Source organism: Tachypleus tridentatus, chromosome 4, assembly GCF_004210375.1.
Source record: "Tachypleus tridentatus isolate NWPU-2018 chromosome 4, ASM421037v1, whole genome shotgun sequence".
NCBI classification, from domain to species: Eukaryota; Metazoa; Arthropoda; class Merostomata; order Xiphosura; family Limulidae; genus Tachypleus; species Tachypleus tridentatus.
This window is the reverse complement of record NC_134828.1, coordinates 50,462,723-50,470,647: the sequence shown is the minus strand read 5'-3', so window position 1 is coordinate 50,470,647 and position 7,925 is coordinate 50,462,723. Positions and strand designations below refer to the sequence as shown.

Here is a 7,925-nt window from a genome sequence, read left to right as displayed (position 1 = left end):
GTTTAATAAATTATATTACATGTGTACAAATGCTGTAAAAATATTCTGTTTTAAAGGTTTCTCTATGTTTCTACATCTACAACTTGTAGCAAATGACAGTTAAAGTTTACAGTCACAATGGGTCAAATTTTGTAATCTTAGAATATTTTTCTTGTATTCCTGTCGCTGCAACTAGCTTTTGTGACACCCAGGGATGATCATCACTGGAACTTAACACTGTTCATTCTAGAAGCTGGTACTAAATTTCATTATGTTTAATATATTTTGGCAGTTTCACTTGAATAGTGCATGAAGGGGTGCCACTGACAAGAAGAAATCCTGATAATCCAGCATAGACCCCGGGGAAGGATGGTGTGTCGGCCCCCTCTCTCAAGCAATTTACCCTGCTCCGTGTAGAGTCTCTTTCAGAGCATTGGGATCCAGAGAACGTTTTCTGGCTCCCCACCTTCCCGATGGGCCTGAAGGGTAATTTCACCACTGCTTAGAATACAGTGGAGAGGTTCGATATCTGTATGGCCTTAATTTTTTAAGTTACATCGTATAAATTGAAATGTAATTTCTGCAAGATGTCTAAGACAGAACTGTATTAAAGCCAGATCTATTTATCTAATAGTTAAAATTAGCTAATATAAGGTAAGCAGACGCAGCTTGCTCCTGTTATAGATCTTTGGATTTCGGAATTAGCAAACTAGATTCAAATCCGTGTGATACCAGAAAATAATTTTTGCGCTTTAAGCGTAGGTGCGTTATAATTCGATCCCTTGACGTCGATGGCGGTGGTAGGGTGTTGCTAACCAACCGCTTTCTCTGAGTCAAGAGTTCAAAATTAGGAATGACGGCAGATAGCCTAAGTAGCTTTGCCATGAATACGAATGATGTGGTAATGTAGAACACTCAATAAACAAGATACAGTCATCACGTCTAAGGTTTTTAAACTGTATACTTTTAATATAGTCACACACACAATAAACAATATACAGTCATCATATCTGAGAGTTTTAACCAGTATACATTTTTACATAATTAATGTTTTTGTTTGTGTGTAATTAAGAACAAAGCTAAACACTGGGCAATGTGTGTTCTGCCCACTACAACTATCGTAACCTAATTTCTAGCATTGAAAATCTGCGGGAATATTATGGAAGAGAATAAAGAACGCAGAGTAACTTGAACATCTGTAAAATCACTTCATTTGTAAGATTGGTTTACTAATAATGGAAAATGAGATCAAATATATTTTTCCTCAGGATGAAAGCAAAAGTGCAGCAGATTCTCCCTTGTGTCTTCAAGTGCAGCGTGCATTTTATGGCAGAACTTGTGCTGATGACGTCAAACCAGTGTGTGAAACGTCAGTGTTTTTAAACAAGTGGGTTGTTCATAAGGTCTGACCCCTTGAAAATAGAAGGATAGATAAGTAAGAAAGACAGGTTAAGATTCATATGATGTGCAGTTAATCCTACTAAAAACAAATCATGTACATATATACATAAATACGTACAACATGCACACACAAATGCCAAGGTTTATATTTGTATATTCGAATCTGTGCATACTTATTTATTTACCTTTTAGGATGAATGAATGATATATTAACGACTGATAATAATTAAGCTTAACCAAACACTTGATCATTAATTTTTAATTAAGCTACAAGTTAAAAATCTTTCTAATTCAACAAACGTATAACATAAACCTTATATCAGTGGCTATGTTATTCAACTTTATTTATTGTATATTATATTTAGTTTCATGTTCAACTAAGTTTCAGAAATAACTTGATTCCTATTACCTCCTAAAAATCAGCACCACATAACTCTTACAGTTCTTCAAAATAAAAGTTCATACTTTTAGAGCACTTAGTAATGCTTAAAGTAACATTTATTACAAAATAAAAGATGAAGATGGATGAAAAAAACACAGTTCTTGTTATATTTTTAAAACTAAATCAAGAATAAAAATGAAGCTCTTCAAAAAAACCATAAAAGTTCCATACATCCTTTCTTGGCAACCTTAAAGTCTTCTGGTTGTATAATATAACTTGTCGGAAAGTAGTATAGTTCTTGCAGAAGCGGGCTATTCTCTAAGATACGGTCTCAACGCACACCGTTATCTGCTTACAGGTACTAGTGTATAGCTTGTAGGAAGTTACTAGTAACAACAGAGAATTAACCTACATGTCTACCATCTGGAGGACTACTTACGTGGCCTAGAGCAAGGTGAAGCCTTTTTATTAATGTTATCTCTTCCTCTACCTACTACTGACTCTAAAACATAAGTCCTGCCTGTTGCTTCTCCAGCAAATTCTTATGAATAACATTTTCTAAAACTTCAGACCACAGAAACTATCTGCTAACTACTATTGATATATATATCCAAACCCTTCTGTCTAAATAAATAGTCTGACTATGAACTATTTTACCAACATGAAGACCTTAAACAACAATACTGATTATGTTCATAGCTGTGTGACATCTAATCGAGAGAAGCTCATAAAGATAATATACTATAACCCAGACAACATTTACGGTTTGTGTTCTTACTTAATTGGATGACATGTTATCAATACAATGAAGTACATTTATAATGCACTAGAACCCAGACAACAATAGTGGTTTGTTTTCCTGGCTTAATTGTGCGACATTTTATGAACACATTATCATAAAGAATGTTTATAATATACAAGAATCCAGACTACAGTAGTTGCTTGTGTTCATAACTATGTCTGGCAATGTTATATCTCATCAACACAATCTCATGAAGAACATATATAATATACTAGAGCCCAGACGACAGTAGTGGTTTGTGTTCGTAACTTTGTCTAGCTGTGTGACTTAACGACAAATCCCATTAAGAACATTTATAATGTGTTATACTTCAAGTTAAAGTAGTAACTGTGTTTATGGTTGTGTTTAACTGTGTGACACTTCAGTAACGACATCTCTTGAAGAATAATTTAGGGATGTTATACTCACGATAAAGAATTATTTTTTCATTCTTATCCAAAATATCATGATAAAAGTTATGTGATAAATGATAGTTCACTTCAAACTTTTTATTAAGAAATTCAACGGATTTGCAGAAAACCTATTGCTAACAACAAAAACAAATACAGCATAAAACATTGATAGTTAAACAATATTTGCAGGTAACAAAATAAAGATTGAGTCGAAACAATTTGAAATCAAAGTTACATAATCTCTTAAAAGCAGGTGTTACTGTACTTTAACGAGGTCCTTCACAAAATACGCTACGATCACTCGTATATGAAAATTAAAATTAAAAAAAAATTTCATTAGTTTTAAGGAATGTGATGTAAGAACATAACTAGTACCTCACTTCCTGGAACCAGCTGCTGTTTGAAGTCATTGAACATTATCACTCGAGCAAATTGCCAGGTGAAGTCTTTGATCACCACTACTGGAAGAAGCTGCTGATTGAATACATTAAACAACACTATTGAGATAAACAGATGGTCAAAGATATTTAACAGTAGTATGAAACCACCTACTGGTTGAAGACATCGAAGAATACTATTGTAACAAACTGTTGGACTACGACATAAAACAATTGTATCACTGGCAGATAGATGTCAGTGTACATGTAATTCTAAGTCTGTTAAAGACAGCATTTATTTGGAAAAAATATGACTGAAATCAGGTGTCAGCTCAATGTTCTATATAATAATATTTCAACAATGTAATGGTTGAAAACATTCAACAACACTATTTATGACAAAATGGTCAATGAAGGCATCGAGAAACACTGACATAAACATTTGACTGAAAACATTAAACGTTAATTTGACAAAGAATAAATACTGTGACAGTTTGTTTTGGTGTGTTTTTTTTAATTTCGCGCAAAGCTACTCGAGGACTATCTGCGCTAGCCGTCCCTAATTTAGAAATGTAAGACTAGACGAAAGGCAGCTAGTCATCACCACCCACCGCCAACTCTTGGGCTACTCTTTTACCAACGAATAGTGGGATTGGCCGTGAAGTGCGATTAAAATATTTCTTCTAGAATATACCAGTACCATGTGCTGTCTCTTTACTAGATTCTGCTATGGACTTAAAAAACTGTATGGAACACCATTAATTTTATTTCAGACCTTATGTTTGACCAGTTTGCGCTTTCAAGCCCTTTGACACACCCTTGGTACAAGTATATGGGAATTCTAAAGAATAATAAGTATTCTCAGCCTGGTTCATTCAGTTGTTAACAGTGATCAGTGAAGCATTACCACAGTGTTGAAATTTACATTCTGTAATCGCACGGAAGAATTAGGCTCATGAATGACAAAATATTCTCTTGTTGTAACACTTTTGCACAGTACTATAAGCCTGATGTGAGAATGTTACATATAACATTGTTTCGTTTTGTTTCTGTGTCATGTCTTTACGGAGTGAAATCATACTGACTCTAATAGATGCAATTATTGTTTGACCAGAAAGCTACATAATGAGTTATCTGCACGCTGTGCTCCACGAGGAATTAAATCCTGGGTTTTAGCATTGTAAGTCTGTAAACTTACTGCTGACCCACCAAGGGACTAGTGGTTTGGGTTTGGTCGTTGTTAAACACAAAGCTATACAATGAGTTATCTGAGCACTTCACACTACCTATAAAGAAACCGTATTTTTGGTACCTTAAAACTGCAGATTTTCCGCTGAGCCATTGAAGGGATAGTAGTATAGAGACTTGTGCAGTAAAATTAACGTTAACACAAATAATCTAAGGACTGTAGGATGCCGTCTTTGGTTTGGTTTAAAAATGTAGCATTGCTTTCGTTTTACTTTGGTGTAGATGTGCTTCCTTTCCAGTTCTTTATGGCTTTGCTAAAAGAAAAACACACATACTTTTTATTACAGTTGATATTTAAATATTTCACATAATAAAGTTCAGAATTAAACAATCAGTAATAAAAATGTATCATTTACATATACATATCCATATTCGTTCGCTATATTGTTTTTTGTTTGTTTCTTCTGTAATCAACAACAAACTATACAATGGCGTATCTGTACGCTGTCCATCACGAGTATCAAAACCCGATTTCTAGCGTTAAAAGTTCACAGGCATTCTTCCACTGTGCCATAAGAGGAAAAGTGACAGATTATGTCACTCCTGGTAATTCTCGACACAACAGATAATAACTAATAATAATAATAAATTTATTATAAATTAAAATTTGATTTAAGTAGTTTAAAATTGAAGATTTAATTAAAGTAAGTTTAAAATCTAGTTTTAAAAAGCATTTTACTTTAAAATTTTAAATTTCCAGAAGATGGCATTATCAGCGACATGAAATTGTTGTCACTTTGAGGTGTGGTCTAACTTGGTTCAACTGCTCTTACCATGTAAGGGATAGTTAAAACCCATTTCTATACCCCTTCTACCATGTTTCATGTTGTTAATATCACAAGTGAAAGAAAAAACTTGTAGTCGACTTGAATTACATATACAGAAAAGATATTCTGATGGGATTAAGACTTATTTAAGAGCAATAGCTCATAATCTGTATCACTTTAATAATCTTTATTAAATATCATTTCTAATGTTGATTTTTTTAGATATACGTTACTTTAACGTTCATAATTTTTTTCATATGAAGATATAAAAAGTGAAATTACTGGAAGTCAGGTTACCGGGAGTGAAATTACTTAGAACTAATATTTCACTATATGTCTAGTACGAAATCAAGCAAGTTAAGAAGAGTAGAGTACATTCAGAAAAACCCGATTAACTTTACCCTTTTTGTCTTCATCTTCGTTTGATGATAGAAAAGAAATAAGAAAATAAGACATGTAACCAGTAAGATTCTTGTTTATTTTAGTTTGAGAATTTGAATACATTCGAAATGAAAAAATAGCTTAAATTATTTTTGTACGAAACTTTGATTTTACTGTACGAGCTATCTGCCCACGGCGAATATCGAAACCTTAACTTTAAATCTATGAGAATACATCAGACTTGCTGCTGATACAAGTTAAATTCATTGAGTTCTGAACCAATTAGCTGAGGTTTGATATAACCATACAAACATGTGTTCTAGCTAGCCTCCCAGTGACTTAGCAGTAAGGCTAAAGGCGTATAACTCTAAAAACTGGGTTTCGATGCCCGTGTTGGGCACAAGGTACATAGCCCACTGTGTGGCGTTGTGCTTAACAATGTAGAAAAATCTTAAATAAATAAGGATGTCTTTGTTAAGTTTTCAACTTAAACTATATAAATTCCGTAATATCCCCAGGCTAACTTGATTGAATATAAAGGTATTTAGATTCTTGGAAATCACTGACGTTTTTATGTTCTAAGTCAGGGGTGGGCAACTCCATGGCCACTGGCGACATGTGGCCAGTTTGAGTTCAGGAATCAACTTTTTCCATCATTTATTTTTTACCACAAATTTGGTAATCAACAACTGCACTGCCTCACGTCGTCGCTAATGTCGTGTGTTTCATCTCTGCCACAGACTCCGCCCATTTTGTAACGTCAGTCTGGTTTAGATGTTTATTATCGAGTGTATGTTGTTTTATATGCGTTTGCAAGCATATTCGTGTTGTGCAACTTTCAAATGTTTAAATATATTTTGTTTTTATCCCATAATATTGATAAGTGGATAATTCGAAAATGAAAGAATCCAGATGATGATGGACACTCAGAAAATAAAGATAATTTAACTGATTCTGGCATTATTGTCAAAGAGAGAATGGCGCGTGACAGGAAAAACGTAAAATGAGAATTTAATGAAAGTTGGGAGTTAAAATTTGCAGTGATTGAAGTAAATAATAAGCTAGTGTGTCTTTTGTGTAACAAAGCTTTTAGGGAATGATAAAGTATACAACATTAAGCAACACTTTAACAATTTTCACCACGAATTTGATATAAAATTTCCAGTTGATGGCAAAAATCGTATGAATGAAATTAGCCTTCTGAAAGCACAACTTCATGAACAAAAGGGAAACCAATAAAAATTTTTATCACCGATAGAACTAGTTACGTTAGCTAACTTTAAAGTAGCTCAGATTCTAGCTCAACAAAAGAAATCATTTTCTGATGCTGAACTAGCAAAAGAAATATTGATTGTGATCATTGAAATTCTTTTGGATAATTATGATTCAAAAACAAAATATGATGTTCTTCAAAAGGTAAATAATTTGCAATGAAGTCAAAGAACAATTGTCCGCAGAATGCAAGAGTTAGCGAAATAAATAGAAAATCAATTGCTTGACTAACTAAAAGACTGTTTGTATTTTCTTTAGCATTAGATGGGTCAACAGATGTTAGTGACACTGGATAGTTGATATTTTGGGTTTGATATGTAACTTCAGATCTTCAAGTGAAGGAAGAAACGCTTGGCCTTTGTGGATTACGAGATCAAACATGTGGAAAAAATATCTTTGAAAAATTTCTTAAAATATCTAAAAATTTTAATCGGGATTTTAAAAAATTGTTTCTGCCACAACAAGTTGTGCTACCGCCATCAATGGGGCGAAATTAGGATTTGTTTCTCTTTTGAAGTCGCATTTAATTGAAGATAATGTAAAGTCCACACTGACATCTTTCTATTGCATTTTGCATCAGAAAAAATTATGTGCTCAGATGTTTAAAAGTGATGAATTGAAAAAAATTAATGGACATTGTTGTGAAAATTGTGAATTATATTAGAAGTAGAAGCTCTCTCACCAATCGACTGTTTATTGAGTCTTTGAAGGAAAGCAGTTATTGTACTTTTGATGATCTTACTGATTTTGCAAATGTAAGATGGTTAAGTAGAGGAAAAGTCTTGGAACGATTTACATCTTTATTTTCTCAAATAAAAGAGTATCTTGTTGAAAAAGATAAGACTGAAAATTTTCGTGAAATTGAAAGTGGCAGTGTGATTTGCACTTTCTGTGCAACATGATGGCTCACTTGAATAATTTGAA

General features: G+C 33.3%; 1 long non-coding RNA gene across 1 annotated transcript in view; it reads right to left on the bottom strand.

Annotated features, from left to right (window-relative positions):
* Positions 1-964: 964 nt before the first annotated feature.
* Positions 965-7,925, bottom strand: part of LOC143249109 (uncharacterized) — a 57,042-nt gene continuing 50,081 nt past the window's right edge. The window contains exons 2-3 of the long non-coding RNA XR_013027554.1: positions 3,332-3,427; positions 965-1,391 (exon numbers count right to left, since the gene is read on the bottom strand). This is a non-coding gene — a long non-coding RNA (uncharacterized LOC143249109). The remainder of the gene's footprint in view (positions 1,392-3,331; positions 3,428-7,925) is intronic.